This window comes from Carassius carassius, chromosome 1 (genome assembly GCF_963082965.1).
Source record: "Carassius carassius chromosome 1, fCarCar2.1, whole genome shotgun sequence".
Taxonomy (NCBI): Eukaryota; Metazoa; Chordata; class Actinopteri; order Cypriniformes; family Cyprinidae; genus Carassius; species Carassius carassius.
In genome coordinates this window covers 33,176,035-33,197,311 of record NC_081755.1, presented here as the reverse complement: position 1 = coordinate 33,197,311, position 21,277 = coordinate 33,176,035, and the positions used below count along the sequence as shown (strand labels likewise).

General features: G+C 37.9%; 1 protein-coding gene across 1 annotated transcript in view; it reads left to right on the top strand.

Moving 5' to 3' along the window:
• Nucleotides 1-21,277, top strand: part of rarab (retinoic acid receptor, alpha b) — a 60,932-nt gene that overhangs the window by 838 nt on the left and 38,817 nt on the right. The gene's annotated exons all lie outside the window — the stretch shown is intronic.

Here is a 21,277-nt window from a genome sequence, read left to right as displayed (position 1 = left end):
GCGTTACCTCTCAAAATTAGTCAATGAGATTTTTTAAAATCTTTTTTAAAGAATTATTTAATGTTCACCAAGGTTGTGTTTATTTGATGTTATCTCTATCATACATTTTGAAATGCATCTTATTTCTGTGAAATCAAAGCTGAATTTTTTGCATCATTACACCAGTCTTCAGCATCACATGATTCTGCAGAAATCAACCGCTGCTCAAGAAAAAAAATTCTCATTATTATCAGTGTTGAAAAAGTTGTGATGCTTAATATTTTTTGTGGAAACCGTGATTCTATAATGAATAGATTACACAGCTATCAAATCAAATATTCCGTATGATGACAGAATTTAATTTTTTGGTGAACTGTCCCTTTAAGATTGAACTTTACCTGAGTGTCTGTGATTGGTCTTTTACATATGCACTGGCCACAGCTTAATTAAGTGATGTAAATCTGTTCTTGACAATATGGTGGCTGCTATTTCTATGTGTACTTTACAAATCACCCACTGATTAAATACTGTTAAAGCCCAGTTTTACATTTTTGAACAACCACGATGAGACCATTTTATAAACCCATCATTGGAGAGAGTCTAGCTTTCATAACTTTGGAATATGTCTCCACGTTTCTTTTGAAAATCTATTTCAGCATAGCTTGTGTGTGCATAAATGTATGAAATACACTTTAAATCGATATGTTAGAGTGACTGACTATTTAAAATCCCTCTGAAGTTTTGGTTCATTGGTGCTTGTGATCTGACATATATTTTTATGCTCAACTTCAAGCTCTTCTCCGCCAAACATGCATTGAATTTGATTATAGCCCATACACATGATCCTGCTGTTTCATAAGGCCTTGATGTGTCAGATCTCATTGGTTTATTCAGGTTATATCTCTGCTATCTGTTGTTTGGCCTGTTCTGTACTTTGAGGTGCAAAAACCACCGGAATGTTCCTGGGTTGCCCACAGTGCCTGGGGTTATGAACGTCTTGATGTGAACTAGACCTGTGTGTGTTAGCTCGGGTCTGTTTGTGCATGAGCATTTGCATGCGAGCACTTGATGATTATTGAATGAAACATGAAAAAGCATGCTTTCTTTATAGCTTGTTAGCAAAAGCCAAGCTGGGCAGTATATCATAAAAATCACAAAATTTTTCATAGTCTGGACAGGCACAAAAAGATATATTTTGATATTTATGTCAAGCTTAAGTAAGTCAAAGGCTGTTTCCACAGACACAAATGTAAATGTTGTTTTTTTGTTTGTGTATCCTAACCAGCCCGAAGTAACGCTGGCTCAACAGATAGTGTGAATTTGGGGCTGGACTATCTGTCTAAGCAAGACTGGAGTTGGAGTTACAATTGGAGTAATGACGCAAATCACCAAATTATAAATGACACTTTGAACTGGTTCATGGAAATTAGCCCAACTCTATTTTTGCTTCTACTATTTAAGGTTCACTGAAGTGCCTTGAAACAAGCAGTGTTTTTTCCTATGTGGTGACGGAATTTCAACTTAAACTGGAAGACAGGTTCAGGACATATCAAGCAGCCCTGCCCCCTTTTTTAAATAGCCAATAGTATTTTGTTTATAGCACAGCTTGGGCCAGAGCTTTAGAGCTCAATCTCTATTCACTATATAGTGCACAACATGCCATTCACTGTACGGCAAACACTAACTCTGTGAACAAGTGATCGAGTTCAGATGCAGCTTCAGCGTTTGTTTATAATGAAGGGGGCGGGACACTTCGGATTCTAGAGAGCATTTGATTGGACAGAAAGTTTGATGAGAAGCTGAAGTGCAGGGTGATGTCATCAAAATCGTCGATCCATATGTGACCCTGGAGCACAAAAGTAGTCATAAGAGCACAGGTTTATTTGTAGCAATAGCCATCAATACATTGCATGGGTTAAAATTATAGATTTTTCTTTTATGACAAAAATCATTAAGATATTAAGTGAAGATCATGCTCCATTAAGATATATATATTTTTGTAATTGGTGATGGTAAATAAATTGGAATGGAATGCTCGATTTATTCAGCTTTCAGATGATGTATTAAATAAATATATATATAATTCTTTCTTTTTTTTATTGACCATTATGACTGGTTTTGTGGTCCATGGTCACATATTGGTGCAAGTTATAGACTAAGTTTTGAATGCTTCTGAATATCTTGTAAATGCGAATTTACACACTACTTTATAGATAACCTTAAGGCTAACATATTCATTAGACTTTAAAGAAAACATCAATTTTGAGTGATGATGCTAAAATCACCAAAAGACTACGACATTAGTGTTAATGTATTGCCAAGCGAGACCATAACTAGTAAATCGTACAGCAGGACGATTTCTAGTATTCCATGTCTCCATCGTAGCTTTCCAGTCAACCCCGCCGAGAGGAGATCAGTGATCTGTGGAGACATTCCCATCCACTTTGCACACTTGAAATGACGGTACATAATGTTTTGACTCGGTGGGTGGGAGCGTGTCTTGAGTCAACTACTGATGCAGTGGCTGCCACAACCGCCGTCGGCAGAGGCTTTGGCAGGCAGTCAGCGCCAGCTCCCTCTTGGGCCCGGAGCTACTAATGTGCCTCTCTGCATAGTGCTATATGACAGAAAACCCTCTGACGCTCTCGGGGGCTAATTATTACACACCTCGTGCTGACTTGTGGAAAGAATCCACACACTGTCAGGCGAGGACAGGCGTGCAGCAAAAATTTGGCACCCCATGTGAGAAATAGGGTTTGGGGGGGTGTTGTGGGAATGTTATTATTTTGCTTCCAGAGGATGATGCAAAAGTTTGCATGGGATTACCTCTGGTAAACCTATTAGTCAGGGAGACTGTATTGCCGTGAAACCTAAATAAGTTTGCTGGTTTGGCTTTGGGCGGTGTATTTGCATGAGGTCCAAATGAGAGAACACGAATCGATGGTGTGCGGAGCATTTGTTTATCATCTTGCGCAGGAGGTGGGATATAGAATATGGATGGATAAGGAGGTGCCTGTTATTGTCGAGCTCTCCTAACTTGACTTAAACAGCCGCTAGAAGGAATCCCCAGGGTGCTTCTTGTCACTTGCTGTGCTGTAATGATGTGTCAACTGCCAGGCAGAGAATTCAAGCAGCTGGGAGGTACGGTGATTAGGTTTAGGAGTTATGCAGAGCTAGCAGACTTCCACCTCCGATTTGGGCTTAGCTGGCATGATATGTGAGTGTTTCGGTGTGGTTTCTAGAAAGAAAGTTGAAAGGTGGACGTCTGTCCTCCCAATAAAGACTGAAAGTGATTCGAAGTCTGATGCTCTTTTATGTACAAAGTTTATTCGTCTCGACACTGCAGTTATGAATTACTCAGCTCTCACAAGAGGCTCTGTACACTAAAAAAGCAAGTGACCAGATTTCACAAAGTGTGAGTGAAGTATGACATGAATGACTCCGCTCTTTTTGAACACTTCTGAGGTCTGCTAGACTCAATTGAATTCCGTTAGTGCCTGGCCCGCTGCAAAATGAGATGGATTTAGCAAATTCAGTGCACTGCACTACAAAATCTGTGCTTCCAAGATACATAAGCAGTGTGAAGTTGCTGTTCTTCATCTAAAAGTACTAAAAAGATTTAAACCTTTCTAATTTGTTTTTGGGCACTAGTTTGTATGACCTAATTAATTAAGAGACAACATGCAATGTGCAATTGTGCAAATGTGTAAATGGAAAATTGGGTAGTTTATTTATCACCTATATAACAAATCTAGAACTCTGTGGGTAGTTGACAAATATAATAATAACATATATATGATATAAAATATATTATAAATATATATGTTTGTTTAATATTTTTTTATTAAGATTATCAAATTAAGATTTACTTTACTTATAAAAACATGGTATGTCATTTATTTATAATAAAACACATTTATTTTTATTTATAAATAATTTTTAAATAATTGTTTTTTTTTTCTAAATAACTGTTTTTTTGTTTGTTTATATATCTTCTTACAAACAGAACAAATACATAAATAAATAGCTAATTAGTTGCGACTACCCAGTACCCACATAACTACCGAGCATAATTACAGAGATTTTAAAAACTGATTACTCATATACATAATATTACTTAATATTACTTTCATATCATGCTCCAAATTTGATTCACTCCTTTGCTACCTTTCAGTTCAATTAATTTGAGAGACTTCTTTAAAGGAGTGAGGTATATAATGATGTTGCTAATCTCCACATTATGGACTATATATATATATATATATATATACATATATTATTTTTTTTTTTGTGACAGCTATGCAAAAATTGATGCAGGAACGAGCGCGCTTGACGATGAATGAAATTGACTGTGTTTTCCACCGACTGGCAACCCTGTGTGCCGAAATACAGTTGGGTAAACTGGCAGTTTCACAAACCAAAACAGTGAATGGTGTTCCGGCACATTTTCAAAGGAGAATAACTGACTGTAGCATTGTTTTTCAGATAAACAAGTATGTTAACTTGGCATGTTTCTTAAATATCTGCAAATATATTATGGTTTTTTTATGATTTAGTAGAGTCAAAAACTTAAACTTAAACTTAAGATATGTGTGCTAGTTTCTGCTGTCACACTGTGTGCTCAGTTTCTCAGTCTCCAGCAGTGGTAGCAGGGCTAGTGCATGCTAATGAAGTGTTCTCCTGATCAGACCTGCCAGGTACTGTGGTCCTTCAGACAGCTTGTAACAAATTTGGGCAGCTGTGTTTTTTAGTATAGCCCTAATCCTTGATTCTCAATTTCCTCCGATTCAAACTTCTATTCTGCCACCAGCTCCCCCAAGCGCCACTTGAGTTAAATATAGAACGCAGTTTAATGCCACAAAGTGGTTAGCATCAGCTACCAACAGCCCCTGCCTGCTTCCCTCCAGGGTCCCTGCAGAAAGAGAAAGCACAGAAATATTCAAAGCATGCCAACTGTGCTCCGTTCTGCAGGGAAATGAAGGCGACCCTCCTTGGTTCGGTTTATTAATTTTTGATATGTTGTTGCTGCTGTGTCTCATTGGCTTTAGTAAGCAACAGCAGCAGCATGAGTTAACTAATGCGACACAATTGTCGTTTTTATACTGCTTCATTTCCCTTAATGTTTAGGTGACCTTTAGTCTTCTAGTGTGGCTGTGCTGTGTTGAGTCATTTTCATGTTTTAGATGCATGACTAAAGTATCATAAAATGTTGAGTGCCTCTCAGCATTGAACGCACCCCATGTCTTTACTTATATCTTAGTTTATGTCATTACTAAAGGCTCAAAGCACTGTTAGTAACCTTAATATGATTTCCCTAAGTAAGACATCCCGGATAAATGCCCTTGTTGCTCCTGGAAGGAGATATTTTTTGGGAATGGATACTTTCTGGTTAATGCTGGATGTTTATTTTAGTTTTAAATAGTACCGGAAATGTATTGTTCAATATATTTATTTATTTTTAATTGTTATTGGATGTTTTTTACCTGATATTTTTCAGTTTGTTTTTTATTTATTTTTTCTGGCTATTGTATCTTTTTTGTTGTTGTTGTTGTTTTGATTTTGATAAATATCTAGCACTTATAAAAGTGATAGATTATAGTAAAGATCTCCTGAGGAGTGCTGTCCCTTTAAGAGCACATATCTGATATATGAGTTGCTGTGCTCATATATGATACTAGAGCTGTGTGTGAGGGAGTTCACTTCTTAGTTCATTGGGTTTGTGTCTCCAAAAAAAAAAAAAAAAAAAGTAAACCACCCTTTATTAATGTCAAGCTGAAGGAGACAGTAAACTGTTTTCAGATCACTCACACAAACTCCTTTGTATTAGCCAAATAAATCATTCTAATCCATTGTTTTTAATTCACTAAGCTCTCTTTTTTCAAAGACTAACCAGCAGCCCAGAGGCCTTCCTGTAATGAACACTGCATACATTTTCAATCGCAGATTTAAAACTGAGTATATAACATATCTTTCAAGTTTTATAATGCCTTGATCCCTAAATTCATGTACAGTCTATTTATTTTATTATTTGTAGTTTTTTTCTTATCTTTCTTTTTATTTGACAAAGATTTATAGTATCAATTATATATCAATCATGAGCCATAACATGCAAAAGATAATTGGATTACGGGTTTCTGTTAAAAAATATAATGTCAATATTGATCATTTTGTAAAGACCAATGAAAATCAATGATCAAGGGACTTGTCCTATTGGGGAAAACGTGTCGTGCATGATTATTATGTTCATTGTAAAGAAAATTCCTACGTGACCTTTGACCTTGTGACCGGATGTATCCAAAACCTGAGATCCGCTTCTGGCACTGCTCTGTGATGCTCAGCAGACTGCTGGTTTGCAGTCCGATGCCGATACAAGAGCTGTCTGTCCTACAGCAGCTGTCTGGAACGCATCTTGATGGATGTCATGCTACAGTCGTTCACTCACAGTTGTGTGTGTGAGGAGGGTCCCTGGTTTCTCTCTGGCTCTTGGAAGTGTGAAAATGCTGCCTGTCAGCTCTGGCACTGGCTGCCCGTGTCGTTTAGCTTTAGGATGTCTTCAGGATTCTTGTCTCCTGTCAGTGAGGAGCAGACCCCCGTTGTTTGTCAAGCGTGCTGTTTCTACTCCTCATCACAGTGGATTTTTCTCGGTGCAGCCCGTGTGGATTATGGATCTGCATCTGGGGCGTGCCTGGGTTGGGCGTTCAGCCTGCGGGCTTGTCAGGATGATATTTATGTCTCCTAACCTTCCAACCAGGGTCACCATGTCACTAGTTCACTCATATATGATGTTTAATCACACCTCGGTTGCTTATGGAAGCGATTGGAATAATTCGCTTTGAGTAGTAATTTGCATTAACTTTGATAAATTGCTTATCCTGTAAATGTGTAATGGAAGTATGAAGCAGACAGAAAGTGTTATGTTAATCTACACTGGTCAGTGCTGTGGCGTAGTGGTTAGTACTGTACATGTCGAGTTATGGTGCTTGTGTTGGAAAGGCTGGTTCAGTTGTTTAAATATTAATTGCAAAAATGTAAAAAAAAAAAAAAAAAAAATGATTTACACTATGTTTTGGTAAGAAATGTTGTCAAGTGCACCTGTGTTTCAGATGCCAGGATAAGGATCAGGATGCCCAGAGCAATGGAGCGATCTCTTCACAATCACACTGTCACAGTTCGCTCATCTCTGTCAGTTTTTGAGCAGTCTGATTTCTGATCTTGTTTACTTGCACCTGGTTTCACCACTCATTCATTTCACAGTCCAGATCTGATCTGCAAGCATCGGCTTGACCCAATCAGTAGTTTTAATAAACATGGGTAGATATTATTCAGATATTCGGCTGAAGTTTATTTATTTGTGCCAATTCAAGTATTAGTGTTTGCTGACTATTCTGCATCATTTCAACCAAAAGTTAAAGTCATTTCCTGGCTCTCATGTCAAACCTGTATGATGCTATTGATTTATTTCTTCAGTGAGAACCAATGAAAGCTTTTTGAAAGCTCTGTGTCATATAACAGATCGCTGTGATCTTGTCTGTCAAGGTCCATAAAGGACACAAGCGCCAAAAATAAAAAATAAGTCTATGTGACTCATGTGCTATTATTCCAAGTCTTTTAAAGTCCTTTTAATAGCTTTGCTTGAGAAACAGACCAAAACAGGAACAGACTGGTGCACCATTTTTTACTTATGACACATAATATCCTCAAGCCTGACACATCTGAAGGCACTATATTTTATTTTGAACATAAGGCTAATGGCTAATTTGTGAGCTCACGTGGCTTCAGAAGACTGTTCAAAAGTCTGGGGTTGGCAAGATTTTTTAGTGTTTTTATAGGCCACCCATGCTGCATTGGTTATTGAAACGTACTTACCCCAAACCTTTGAACAGTAATGTTTGGTGTCTAAGTTCGGTGAATAATAAAAAATTAAAAACAATCACAGAGATTTTATTTTTGTTGACCTGTGTCATAGCTAGGAAGCTAATATTACTTAGGCCTCAGATTTATTTTGGTCACTTTTCATTGGAAACACTGAATATAGAAAAGACTTTAGTATAGTATATGAAGGGGAAAAGAGTAAGGAACAGTGTCTGGAAATGGCCCTTGACCCTGCATCATGTCTAAGCATGCATGCTAACTGCAAGGCCACAGCCCTGACTAAGCTCCTCCTACTTGTCAGCATGCCAGTTTACCTTATACCCATTTAACATTAACCGCAAATGGTTGCCTTTACACGTCAGTCCACCACATATGTTCTGAGAACTAACAAGAATGCAGTTTCCTTTACGTTGGGTTTGTGTCATAGTGTCAACCACAGTTCTCTTTCTACTCGATGTGAAAATGTGTTCGAAGCTGATGAGAATGTGTCTTGGCATATTTTGATCATCAGACAGTAGTTTGTATTGCAGTGCATCCTCAGGCCGGTCAGCATTAGCATCTGATGAGTCACTGGCTCTGACCAACAGCCATATGCTGCTCGCGTGCGGCGCGTCTCATGTTGGCTCATCAACTGATCCCAGTGTCCACACAATGTGCAGCAGGGGGCACCCAGACAGGGTGGCGACCACGCAGCCTGCAGGCATCTTAAATCACCCTGGGTCAGGCGGCCTCTCAGAGAAGAAGCTCTCTTTTGGGTCTTGAATTTCTTGCTTCTCTCTCTCTTTCTCACTCATGTGCTGCATGTGCTTCCTGGCTAAATGACAGCAGCCTACTTAACTGTTTGTTTGGATTGGGTGTTTGTCTGCCTTATGTACAGTATGCATGTGTGTGCTGGCAATGTGTGTTTCTTCAGTATTGCTTTCTTCAATAATCAATATCATTACAAATTTGTACTGTGTTGTTTTTTTTGTTTTTTGGTTATATGATACTTTTTTAGTAATTTTGTGAAATTTGAACATATTATTTCATTTGTTTTTAGGATGCATAAAATGCTGGCTAGGAAACTAGCTCTAGCAAAGCAAGGGACAAGTGAGATTTTTCTCCCAAAATATTTCAAATGTAATTTCTACCACATAGAAATAGTCATAACATGGAACATAGTCGTTTCCACTATACAGAAGGTTACTGCATCATTTAAGGTTGGAGATCATGTGATGGAAATGATTCTGTAGTGCAAATATTCGTGCCAGATCAGAAAATGACAAAAAAATGAATTCTTCTGTGTCCAGAAGTGGCCATAGTTGATGAAACCCAGCTGAAGATAAAGTCTTAATAATTGAGCTATTAATAGCAGCCATCATACGATCAGTGAGATGTGTTCGAATGCACTGCAGAGGATCTTTCCTACAAAGCCTTTACATACAGTCTTAGATACATTTAACTTTGAGGACCCTTGGACCCTTCCATCATGATGGAGTGGGATGGAGAGATTTAGTGCAGGAGGGAAGAGACACTGTGATTCCCTCGAGAGCGGGAGGCTCTTATCATGCCTTTGGGAGAGGCCTCAGGGTGACACTGTTATAAGGATGGCACTCCCAAGTCGCTAAAAGCCTGTTAAAGTAACTGCTTTTATTGCTCCTATTCTGATTTCTCGCTCAGTCCCGACCTTCACAAGTCCTTGCACTGGAAATGAGGGCAAGCACGAACACTTGGCACTGAGAGGGAGGTGTGTGTGTGTAGGTCAAATCTGATTAGTGTAGCATACTGTAGGAGTGTGAAAAGCACACTCTCACTCGTACGCACAGAGAAAATGTCATCACAGTCTAGTTATCCAACCCACTGTTTTAATATAACTCAAAATGCTCATAATTAGAGTATCAGCTGAGGTTGCTTGGCTTCAGATTTATAAAAAGGCTTTTGTGTGCTTGTGTATGATCCACATCTTCATTGAGTCAAAACAAAGATTCATTGATTCAGTCTTGTAGTTCGCTCCTGACCCATTTTACTTCCATAATGTGATGCGATGTGATTGATGGTGCAACAGGATATTCAGGGCCAAAAAAAATGAAGGACTGAACTTGATTTTGTAATTTAGGAATTGATTTGACCATGATAAATGGGTGTTCTCTAGCAGAATGGAGCCAGGCCAGCCCACATGACCTATGTGATGTCATTAGAAAATGAGCCTCGTTTTAGAAGTGATTTAAAATTGACAACGATTTTCCATCTTGGATATCATGCGCAGATGAACAGTGCACATTCAGACCAAAAAAGACTATTGACACAAGTTGTAAGTTCAGTAGATTCTTTTTGCCTGCAGGACAATACGCTTTGTTCCAAAACTTAGTGAGCTGCATTTGGAAGTAACATTTTGTGACATCATAGATGTAAGCAATGTTTCAAAATCGTAATTATTCAGCATGTTAATTGGACTTGTATCTCTCATGGAGAAGGCAGTCCCAGATACATTACTTAAAATTGAATAATGACAGATATTTTATTAGCAATTAATCTAATCTAATCAGACTCTTGTGTATTTAATATTGTAGTATTTATACATGTTTTGAATTATATCATATTTTTTGTATTCATTTTACGTTTAGTCATTTTTGTGATGCTGTGTTTGTCATTTTTATTAGTTTTTTTTATATTTATATTTATTTATCTTTTTTATTTTAATTGTAGTAATTTGTTCACAATTTAGCTTAAACTAAACAAATAAATAGTTTTTTTGGTTAACAATAACAATTTAATTCAAATGAATGTGTGTTTTGTGTTTATTAGGCCTAGTTCTAATACTTCACTGATTCCAGAAAGATGTTGTATGCCCCACGTCATGCCTGAAAGGCTGATTGTTAGCTTAGCTTCTACTGCAATAGTCTCCATTTTTATTGCACACAGACATGCTGTCTATGTTGTATGTTCAAAACTTTCTCTGATGAATGCTTCTATAAAGGGAAAGGGCTCTATTTTAAAGATCTAAGTACATGGTCTAAAGCGCACAGCGCAATTGCTTTTAGAGCATGTTGGAATCTACTTTTGCTAGTTTTTTTGTGGGGAAAAATGGTCGGTGCACCTAGCTCATGGTCTAAAAGGTTTGTCCTATTCTCTTAATGAGTAATGGGTGTGTTTTAGGCGTAACGTGGCTTAAACCAATCAGAGTCTCATTTCCCATTCCCTTTAAAAGCCAGTTGCGCTCGCGCCATGGCGGATTCGCTATTTAAATGGAATTTACAAGAGGAAAAACTGATCACTTCTCCAGTGAGGGAACAGATCCCATGCGTGTAATTCTGATACATGCAAAGACTTATCCATTATGACATGTAGGCATTTTTATATCTATGCAAACAATAATAATCTTAACATTTATAATAATAATAATAATAATAATATTTTAATCCTTTAACTTTTTCATTTTTTAAAATGTTTGTGTGCTGCTGTGCATCCCTGTATGTATAGTAAGCAAAGTGTATGCATTAGTAATATGCACCCTCCCAAGCACATATTACTTATGAGCTCTTTAAATAAAAAAAAATAAAAAGGAAATAAATATTGCGCCAGACTTTAGACCAGGTTTGTGTTGATCAATGGCGCAGTCTATTTCAGTTCCTCAAAATAGCAACACGCCAGCAATGCTCCTGAACACACCTCATTTTCAGACCAGCATGCCCATGAGCGCACAAATGGGTGCAAGTGCATTTGCTATTTAAACAACGTGGCGCAGGATGTGAAAATAACAATTACGTCAGGTTGAAACTAGCAAAACACACTTGCATGGCGCTGTATTGCACAGGGTGTATGATAGGGCCCCAATTCTTTAGCATCAGTTTCTTGTCTCTAACACATTGGCCTATGAGCTCTCTTAAATTAAGGAGTAACAAAATGTATTTACAGTGTAAAGTCTGTGTTGGTTTTAGTCATAAACTGCTTGAAGGTTGACATTTTTATACGATTTCCCCATTTTCACCCATAAAGGCCATTGCTAAGCTGTGAAGGACTCATTTTATAGATGAAGCTGAATGTGGGTACGTTTTAGTGCAGAAAGAGGGGAGCTAGTCTGCCATATACATAGTGTTTATACATACAAACAGCCACACACGTACAGACATGCACACAATGTCCCGTAAATCAGGGCCCCTGGGGGACGCCAGCTGCCGTTAACTCCTTAAGCGATTTAATAGGCGCATCCGAGGGTGGATTTATAGAATGATTTAGCACGTGTTGATTTCCTGCGCTTGTTTACTCGGACTTCTTCACAGAAAGCTTTTATGGACTTTTAAAGGTTTTCAGTAGCCACCGTTGACATGCGAAGAAGTGAATTCAAGCTTGTATCAACTGCATGTGCCACAAAAGAGAGTTTGTGGGACTGTGACATAATCAGCATTTGTCCTCACAACTGTGGCCAAAACCACCACTACTGCCACCAGCTCTTTAGTAAGTGTTTGATAGCTTTTTAATTACCCTTTATGTTACATAAACACACATATTGAAGAGGATTACTGTAATTAAACGCCCCAACATTTGCGTTAAGCAGCCTGAAGCCTCCACATGTAATTCTGGCGTATATAGACCACAGCATTCCTGTAAGTTATTATAGAAAAGACTCATTCATACAAATACGAGTGTTTTCATGTGACATTTTTCTGGTTTTCTCAATTTATTTGACTCAAGAATGAAACCGTAAACTGTCACGCACATTATGTTTACTGTTGGCCTGATTCATCAAACCGAAGAAATTACAACCAGGTGTCATTTTCATGGTTCTTGTCCCTCTTTCACTTCTTATTTTCTCTCTTAACAGAGCTGGCAGTAGTGTACAGTACGGTCACAGAAGCGTACACTTGTATGTGTGAGAGGTTATTTTTGAGTCTGCCTTGACAGATGTTCCCAATCCAGCTGTGACAGCCTCTGCCCACTCTATGTTCCATATCACACACACACACACACACACACACACTCACACACACACACACACACACACTTACACACACACACACACACACACACACACACACACACACACACACACACTCACACAAAGGAAATGTAGCAGGCAGGATTTCTATTGCAACAGATGCGCTGATACAGCAGGTTTGAATATAGTAGTCCCTTTAACAAGGTGAGAATGAAAACTTCATTGTGATTGATAATGAATTTCACTATTCATTTTTAAAATACACAATTTTTTTTATTTATGAATTTTGTTTTTCTACTTCTACTAGTACTACTACTCAAAATAATAATACATAAAATTATTGTTTACATTTTTTATTTAATATTTCTTATTTTAATGTTATCCTCATGATTTCTGTGTAAACATATTTATGTTTTGTGTGTGTGTGTGTATTTCACACACACACACACACACACACACACACGTTTTAGTGAAAAGTGGGGACATCCCATAGGCGTAATGGTTTTTATACTGTACAAACTGTATTTTCTATGGCCCTACACCAACCCTACAACTAACCCTAACCCTCACAGGAAACTTTGTGCATTTTTACTTTCTCAAAAAAACTCATTCTGTATGATTTATAAGCGTTTTGAAAAATAGGGACATGTTATGTTCTCATGAGTCACCCTCTCCTTGTAATACCTGTGTCATACCCATGTCATTATACAGAGTTGTGTCCTGATATGTCACAAAAACACACCCACACACACACACACACAGAAATAATATATACACATTATATGTGTGTATACTATATATAATACTATGTAAACACTGGGCACATTTTTGAATGATCATATGCTATTGATCTGTTGTGAAAAAATATTATTTATTACTTATTGATGTATTGCAAAGTGTAGTGTTATGAAAGATTTTAAAGCCTCATATTTTACATATGTGACCCTGGACCACAAAACCTGTCATAATGGTCAGTTTTGAAAAATTTAGATTTAGTAAACATCATCTGAAAGCTGAATAAGTAAGCTTTCATCGATGTATGGTTTGTTAGGATCGGACAATATTTTCTAGAGATACAACTATTTGAAAATCTGGAATCTGACGGTGCAAAAAAAAAAAAAAAAACATTTTTGTGAAAATCGCCTTTAAAATTGTCCAAATGGAGTTCTTAGCCATGTATATTACTAATCAAAAATAAAGCTTTAATATATTTGCAGTAGGAAATTTACAAAATATTTTCATGGAACGTGATCTTTAAATAATATTCTAATAATTTTGGGCATAAAAGAAAAATCTATCATTTTGACCCATACAATGTATTTTCGGCTATTGCTTCAAATATACCCCAGCCACTTAAGACTGGTTTTGTGGTCCAGGGCGAAGCTGACTGTGCTGGGCACTTCAGTGGAGAGTGGCCAATAAACACCCTTTCAATCAAGGAAATGGACACAGCAGACAGCTCTGCTTAAAACATGCAATTAGTGAGATGCATAGAGGCCAGGGCGATCCTGTGTATGTTTGGAGCACACCTGTGACCACCCAGATTTATTGCCTCTGTTTGTAATTGTCAGCTGCCATCAGTAGATGAGAAGAAGCTGGTCCATTATCGGCTGGATGTTTATGGGTGCATCTGTAAATCGTCACAGAGCTTGTGCTGTTGCTGGACCTCTGAGAGTCTGCTAGCTTTTGAAGCTACAGTGTTTGATTTCAGTCATCATTCTTTGGGGTTATAAGAACTGTGGCGACTTATTAGATCTTTTAGAGCATTGTAGGAAAAAGAACTTGTCCGATGCTGTGTCATGATTCATTCTAATGGTGGACCAGTGTTGTTGTTTTTTTGTGGCTGATATTTAGAGAAGATGGCCATTAGCTTATAAAATGCAGATAATACAGTTTCATGAGAGCAAATGAGAATTTAAATCAAAGAACACAATTTTACACAATAATTAGTCAGTATTAACTAAAAGAAGGGGGTGGGGGATCTAAATCTATTAAAAAATGCTGTCGATAGACACAGGAATGAACTGCCTGTATAAAATGGCTAAATAACAGTAACACAGTCTCATGGCTATTCATAACTAATTAACGTTTAGGTGAAGTAGTGGCTAATTCATGAATTTGTACAATCTCATTTCTACATTTTCATACAATCGTCTCATGCCCCAGTGACAGTAATGTTTAGGTGCGGGCCTGGGTATTTCTGTATATTACTATTCCTAAAATATCAACGATGTGGAAAATAATCCTTCGTACAACCACAATTTGGAAATATAACAAACTTTACAAATATTTCTTCCCTGAAAAAACATCATTTGCACACACAAACAGTGAATTTATCCTCCAAATACCATATACTTGCTATATCCTTCTCAAACATGTGATTTCTTACTGCCTGGTACTTGAAGTTTCACTTGTTAACTGTGCAGCAGGTGGTCTTGCCTTTACTGGATACATTTGCTTGCCAAACTATAATCTAACCGCTCATTGTAGTGTTAGCCAGATGCCTGAGTAAAGCAGCAGAAGTGTGTGTACTGTGGTTTAAGGTGATATAAAAATGAGCTGAAGCAGAACAGCAATGCCATTAGGTTCTATGAAAAAGAGATAAAGACACATTTAAGAAATTAGCTTTCATTTGGTGCCTTTTAATCACTCTTTACAACTGAAATCATTGCGTGTATGATTAGTAATCATTAATTGTATATTGAGGCTTTCTGAATGCTTGATCATTGGTTATATTCAGCTAGTCTCTATTAATCAGATGCTTGATCATTGTTTCTTTGTGCGAGTGTATATGAATATGTCTCCTGTGTTTGTTCCTTATTTGTGCCTTTGATGTGCATGATGTACGCCACATGTATCTAGTCCCTCTTAAGTTGTTTATCTTTATATTTGTGTGTGTGTGTGTGTGTGTCTGCATTCCCTTCCTGTGGGCCTCCAGACCAAAGCCTCCTCGCAGTGAGAGAATAGACTGGTTTATTGGAGGCCTGTCAGGCTCAGACTGAATTTACTGCTCACAGACAATGTTTATCACTCAACAGAGGGTAATGTGAGCAGAAAGCGCTGCAACCAGAGAGGGAGGGATGGAAATAAAAGACGTGAGGGAGGCGGCAAAGCAGATCCAGAGCCGGGGAGGGCTTTCTGGCCCTCGTCTCACTATAGCTCATAAATCTCCAGACCCCATCCTGAGATATGTGTACTTACAGAGAAAGTGAAGAGAGGAAAGGAGGGAACAGAAAGGGGAGGCGGAGAGCAGCAGGACACCTTTCTATGCCGTGCTTTATTTTTTGCTGAAGCATGGAATATTTTGGGATCTCTCTATCGCTGCAGTGTTTGAACCGTCTTGTGTGTTTGTGTGGTGTGTATTTGTGTCCGAGTGCTGATTTAGGGAGTGTGCATGAATCAATTTCATTCGGTTTTGAACACACCGCTAAGCCGTAATAGAGGCATCAATCACATTCACTCACACATAGAAAATCAGATTCTATTTGTAGCACTATCATGATTTAATTGCAAATTAATAATGTACAGAGATTTAAAAAAACAAAAAAAAAAAACAACTTTGACTGATATTGTCAGATCCTAATAAACCATACAGCAGTGGAAAGCTTAGTTATTCAGCTTTCAGATGGTGTAGAAATCTCAATTTTGAAACATTAAGAATTTGACTGAGTTTTGTGGTCCAGGGTCACATATTATATTATATATTGTATTATATTACATTAATTTACGTTTGCAGATTAATATGCTACATGTTTTAAGAGAATCCAGGAATCAAAACTTTGTAGCAGGAAAGACTTATCACAGAAAACAAGTACTACTTAAACTGAGGACAAAACAACTGTGATCTGCTTCTAGTCAACACAAGTAAAGACTCTTGCTGATAATGAACTAAATCTGCTAATATGGGCTGACGGTCTCTGATGTATTGTGCATCTCTGGGTAGTCTGTTCCCTCACTGGGAAATCTTATTGTTGTGTATTGTCATATGAAGTTCTCTGAGATTCTTTGGTGTGTGTGTGTGTGAGGGCCTGATGCCTGGTGTGAAAGCCTGTGACCCAAAAGCCGTCCTTCCTCACACCTCGCATTCACACTTTCACACTCCACGGCTGCTGACATTTTACTGCGGTATGGACGATGGGATGCGCCGACCGAGTGTGAGGTGCATCGTGGATGTTGTTAATGGAACAGCTCTCAATACCTCTGAGGATTTGTTTTAATATTTTTACCATTCGTTTTCCATTTTCCGGGCTTAATTTCTGCTGAAATTAGTGTTTTTGTTTATGCCACACATGCCTATTTAACCCATTGCCTTCTTAACCTGCTCAATGTCTGTTTGTATTTCCTCTAATATGGTAGCCATGTCTAGTTGTAAACCATCTCTCTCACTCTCTCCTCGTCGCTCTTCCCTGGCCGTAGGCTCCCTATCCACTAAGGTGCTGAATAATTAATGGAGGCAGGCTGGGTTGATTAAAACAACACATCAGTCTGACCTCATTTAGTGAAGGCACGACTCAATGACAGGAACCAGCAGTGTCCTCCTAATGACAGATTACTCCTGACTGCGTGCGCTACTGTAAAGGGATTACAGTTTAACACACACACACAAATAATAAGGCACTTATGATGGAACACGTACTAACTATACCCATAAAACTGTCACATGAAAGTATTTAGAAACACTTTTATACATGTGCAGGCTAAAGCTAGCAAGCTAACTAACAGCCTTTAAACTGTTTGTGGACCAGTGAAGAAAGCAAAGTTATAGCTACTGTGTCCAAAAGCCTTTTATTGAGCAATCTTCTATTGAGCAGCTTCAGGAGAACTTCTGCTGACAAAAACATCTTGCTTACTTCTTACTTCCTGCATTTTGTGAATTTGCTTTTGGCAAGCTTATTTCTTTCATGAATGTGTTACATAACGATTTGCTTTATAACTATTACTGACAGTTTTATGCCAGAGGCGTCCTTGCATTTGTTTGTCAGTATTTTTAGTCTCTGTGGATGTTGAGGAGTTAACGGTGAAAATACAACTTGTGTCTCTGCGTGAACTGGAAGTCATTGGCGCGGCGTTTGATACTGATTTTGCCGTGGTTGACAGCAATAAGCTATGAACTCCTCAAACAGAAGACTGTCGCATTAAATCCACTGCTGATTTCTGCTTGTATGTTCAGAAAATGTCTATTTTGAATATGGAATGAATGCCTGTTGCATATTTGTTTGGTAAAAATGGAAATGTGATGCCTTGATTTAGGAACAATTTCATATAATAAACGTCTGGTAAAACTGTTGCCAAACCTATTTGCCACCATGTCTGTATCAGTCATGCCAGTCCAGCAGCTCACTGGAATGTACTGGAAAGAACCGATTGTGGAGGCAGACAGGAAGGAGGGAGGAATAAGCTGCTTTTTTCGTCTACATCAAAAGGAAAAGTTCATTTGCTAATCATTCATGGCACATGGAGTGAGTTCCTTTTCGCTAATTGTGTCCAAGAGTTGCTATTAGCATATCTGCTTTGATTTTGTACTCTGCCCTGTGGCAGCTGACAACGACTGGTCTTTTTTCTTTCCAATGAAGACTGACTGAAATAAAATCATACAAAATGACTAATTTACATGTACTTTGCGGTCAAATCAGAGATTATATAGTGTGTGCATGAAGCTTATGTGGATCTGTCTAATATTTCTTATTTCAGAACAACCAAACCTTGCATTTTGATATCCAACATAGAATGAACATACATTTTAGTAGCGGCTAATCACTTGAAATCAGTATTTTTTTTTCTTTAAAGGAATTAATACTTTTATTCAGCAAGGACACATTGTATTAATTAAAAGGATCATGTTGCAACAAAAACTGGAGTAATGGCTGCTGAAAATTCAGCATTGCCATTACAGGAATTTAAAATATATTAAACTACAAAACAGTGATTTTAAATTGTAATAATATTTCACAATATTATCACATATACGGTATTTTCCATCAAATAAATGCAGCACTGGTGAGACTTATGCTTACCAATTCCAAAACTTTTTTACTTTAGTCTATATCTACAGATGGGTCAATAGAGAAATGTTCTCAGTAGAGGCCTGTGAATCTTTTGAGTTTCACAGAGCACAAGCTAATAATTAGTTCCTATTGCTAAATCATAGAATGTACTGAAATCCAAGATTAAATCACACAGGAAGAGTCACACTGATAAGTATGTATGGATGGCATGGTTTCAAGCACTTCTTCTGAGGTTTTGTATTACACTGTTTCACATCAGTCCCATTGTTGACGGCATACTGAATCATGGCCAGCTGATTCGGTCATGATAGTGCCAGCTAATAGTTTTGACTTGTAATTTCATTATCAGGTTTCTCTGGGGAATTTTATTTTTTAAAGCATCCCAATGTGTAGAAAACGTCCTGGTACTTTTTTTGTTTGCTGAGCAGATACTGTAGTCTAAAGTTTCCTTCAAGTTAAGAGATATCTGAACCTTAAAAACTGTAAGGAAGAGGGGGGGGGGTGTTGCTGAGCTCAGCCTTTTTCAGTCTCAGTGTCCTGCTTGAAGACAAAGTAAAAACAATATATTGACATTTACAGGAGTGTTTTTTCTTCTGGCATGGAGGGTCTAGACAGTGGAGAATGTTGTGGTTTTGTTTGTGTGCTTTCTTCCATTTATAATTAGTTGAGAATTCAAATGAAACCATTTTTCTGTGCTCTTATCATCATGCTAAATATTTCCTGGACTTCGAATGAATTTGATTAGGAAGTCTTGTACTCATTCACAGATCCTAAACGGTGATGCTATTGTACAACCATATTATCTTAAGAGGCTAAATTATGAACACAATTGACCTCTCTTCTTGCTGCTGATCCGTGTTCAGGAAGCTAATGTAGAGAACCAAACTGTTACTTGAACCCAAACAAAACAGGAAGAAGAAGAATGTTGTGGTCTTTCTCTTTTTAGTTTTTGTGGAACAGAAAGGTGATGTTTTGAAGAATCCTGGCCACCTTTTTCCATACAGTGAAAGTGAATAAGAACTGGGTCTGCCAAGACGACTCATATGACAAAAAGGATTTATTGCCTTTTTTCCCTTATATAAAGCTCACAAATCAAATATGACACCTTCTGATGCTCTGTTTTAATGTCAACATGTGGTTACAATGCACATGAGAACTACTGCCAGAATGGTGTTGATATATCATTTGCAGTCATTAAATAACTTTAATTTGTGTCTGTTCCTCACATAAAGCTGCATGATTTCAGAAGATCTAAAGTATGAGTCATATGGACTACAGTACTTTTTATGGTGCTTTTTTTTCTTTTTACTTTTTAAGTTTGACAGACCCAGTTGCCATTCACTTTCAATATGTAGATTATTATTGTTATTATTATAATTTTTTTTTAAGTCCCGTTGTCTTCTATGGAAATCATATGGACTTGGAATAACATGAGAGTCAGTAAATCACGACTGAATTAAACTGTGAACTGTTCCTTTAAGGTTCGAAACCTTTCTATTTTCCAACCTTTAATCTTTCTACCACATTTTCCATTGTTAGCGCTATGTCATATGTTAATGTTGGATTAACAGACATTGACTGGTTTTGCACTCGTTTTGTTTCTCAAGGTGTCAGCACATATTCTTTAACGAGGGAATCTTTTGTGGAGATGTATTGCATGTGTTTGCATTTGCATGGGGATTAAAGGGCAAATCTGTTTTATTGATCATGTCCTCTACTTTTTTAGCAGTATTAGAGACAGACTTCAGTTTAAAAGGCACTGACAGTAAACTGTAAATCTTGTTTAGATGCAGACTATCGAATCGCACGCGATGTCAAAAACGAGCTGTAATTATACTGAAGAAATATCCTGTAGCTCATTGTCACAGTCTCATCCAAAAGAAATCTGGTCGGCTGAAATATGTGGAAGGGCTTCTAGAGTGACAGCATGCTTGTTTTCTTAGACTGGAGTTTGGAGACGGGAAGTGCAGTGGCTCTCGGAATGGGGACCAGAATGGCTGGCCAATTGCGCCGGGGGTCAGCGTGTTTGTTCCTGTTCATGTACCCCCTCCCTCCTCCCCCTGACCCCCACACGGGTTCGCAGCTGCTCTGGAGAATTAGGGGGAATCCCAACCTAACTAATAGTATAAACTGCAGGCCTCACATTAAGGAAGAAGCAAGGGACTCAAAATAGATCATGTCCTGAACGTAATTGAAGAATGTTTTAGAAATTCTCAGGAATGTGACATCTGCATAAAACATTTTCAAGCGTTGTGTGCGAGTGCTTCAGATGGTTGACCTAATTAAGTGATCTACAGTGTGTGTAATCATTTTAGAATTGTTTTGCATGAGGTCATGGGAGTTGAGTGTTGAGCCTCTTTCAGAATCATGTAAAAACAGCATTATTCATCTGAAGGCAAATGTGAGTTACTCCTTCAGAGGAGGACCCAGATGTGAGAGCTGGACTGTTGATGGGGAGGGGTTGGGGGTGTTCCAGATGGTCCACCCGGGCCTGGTTAAATATTAT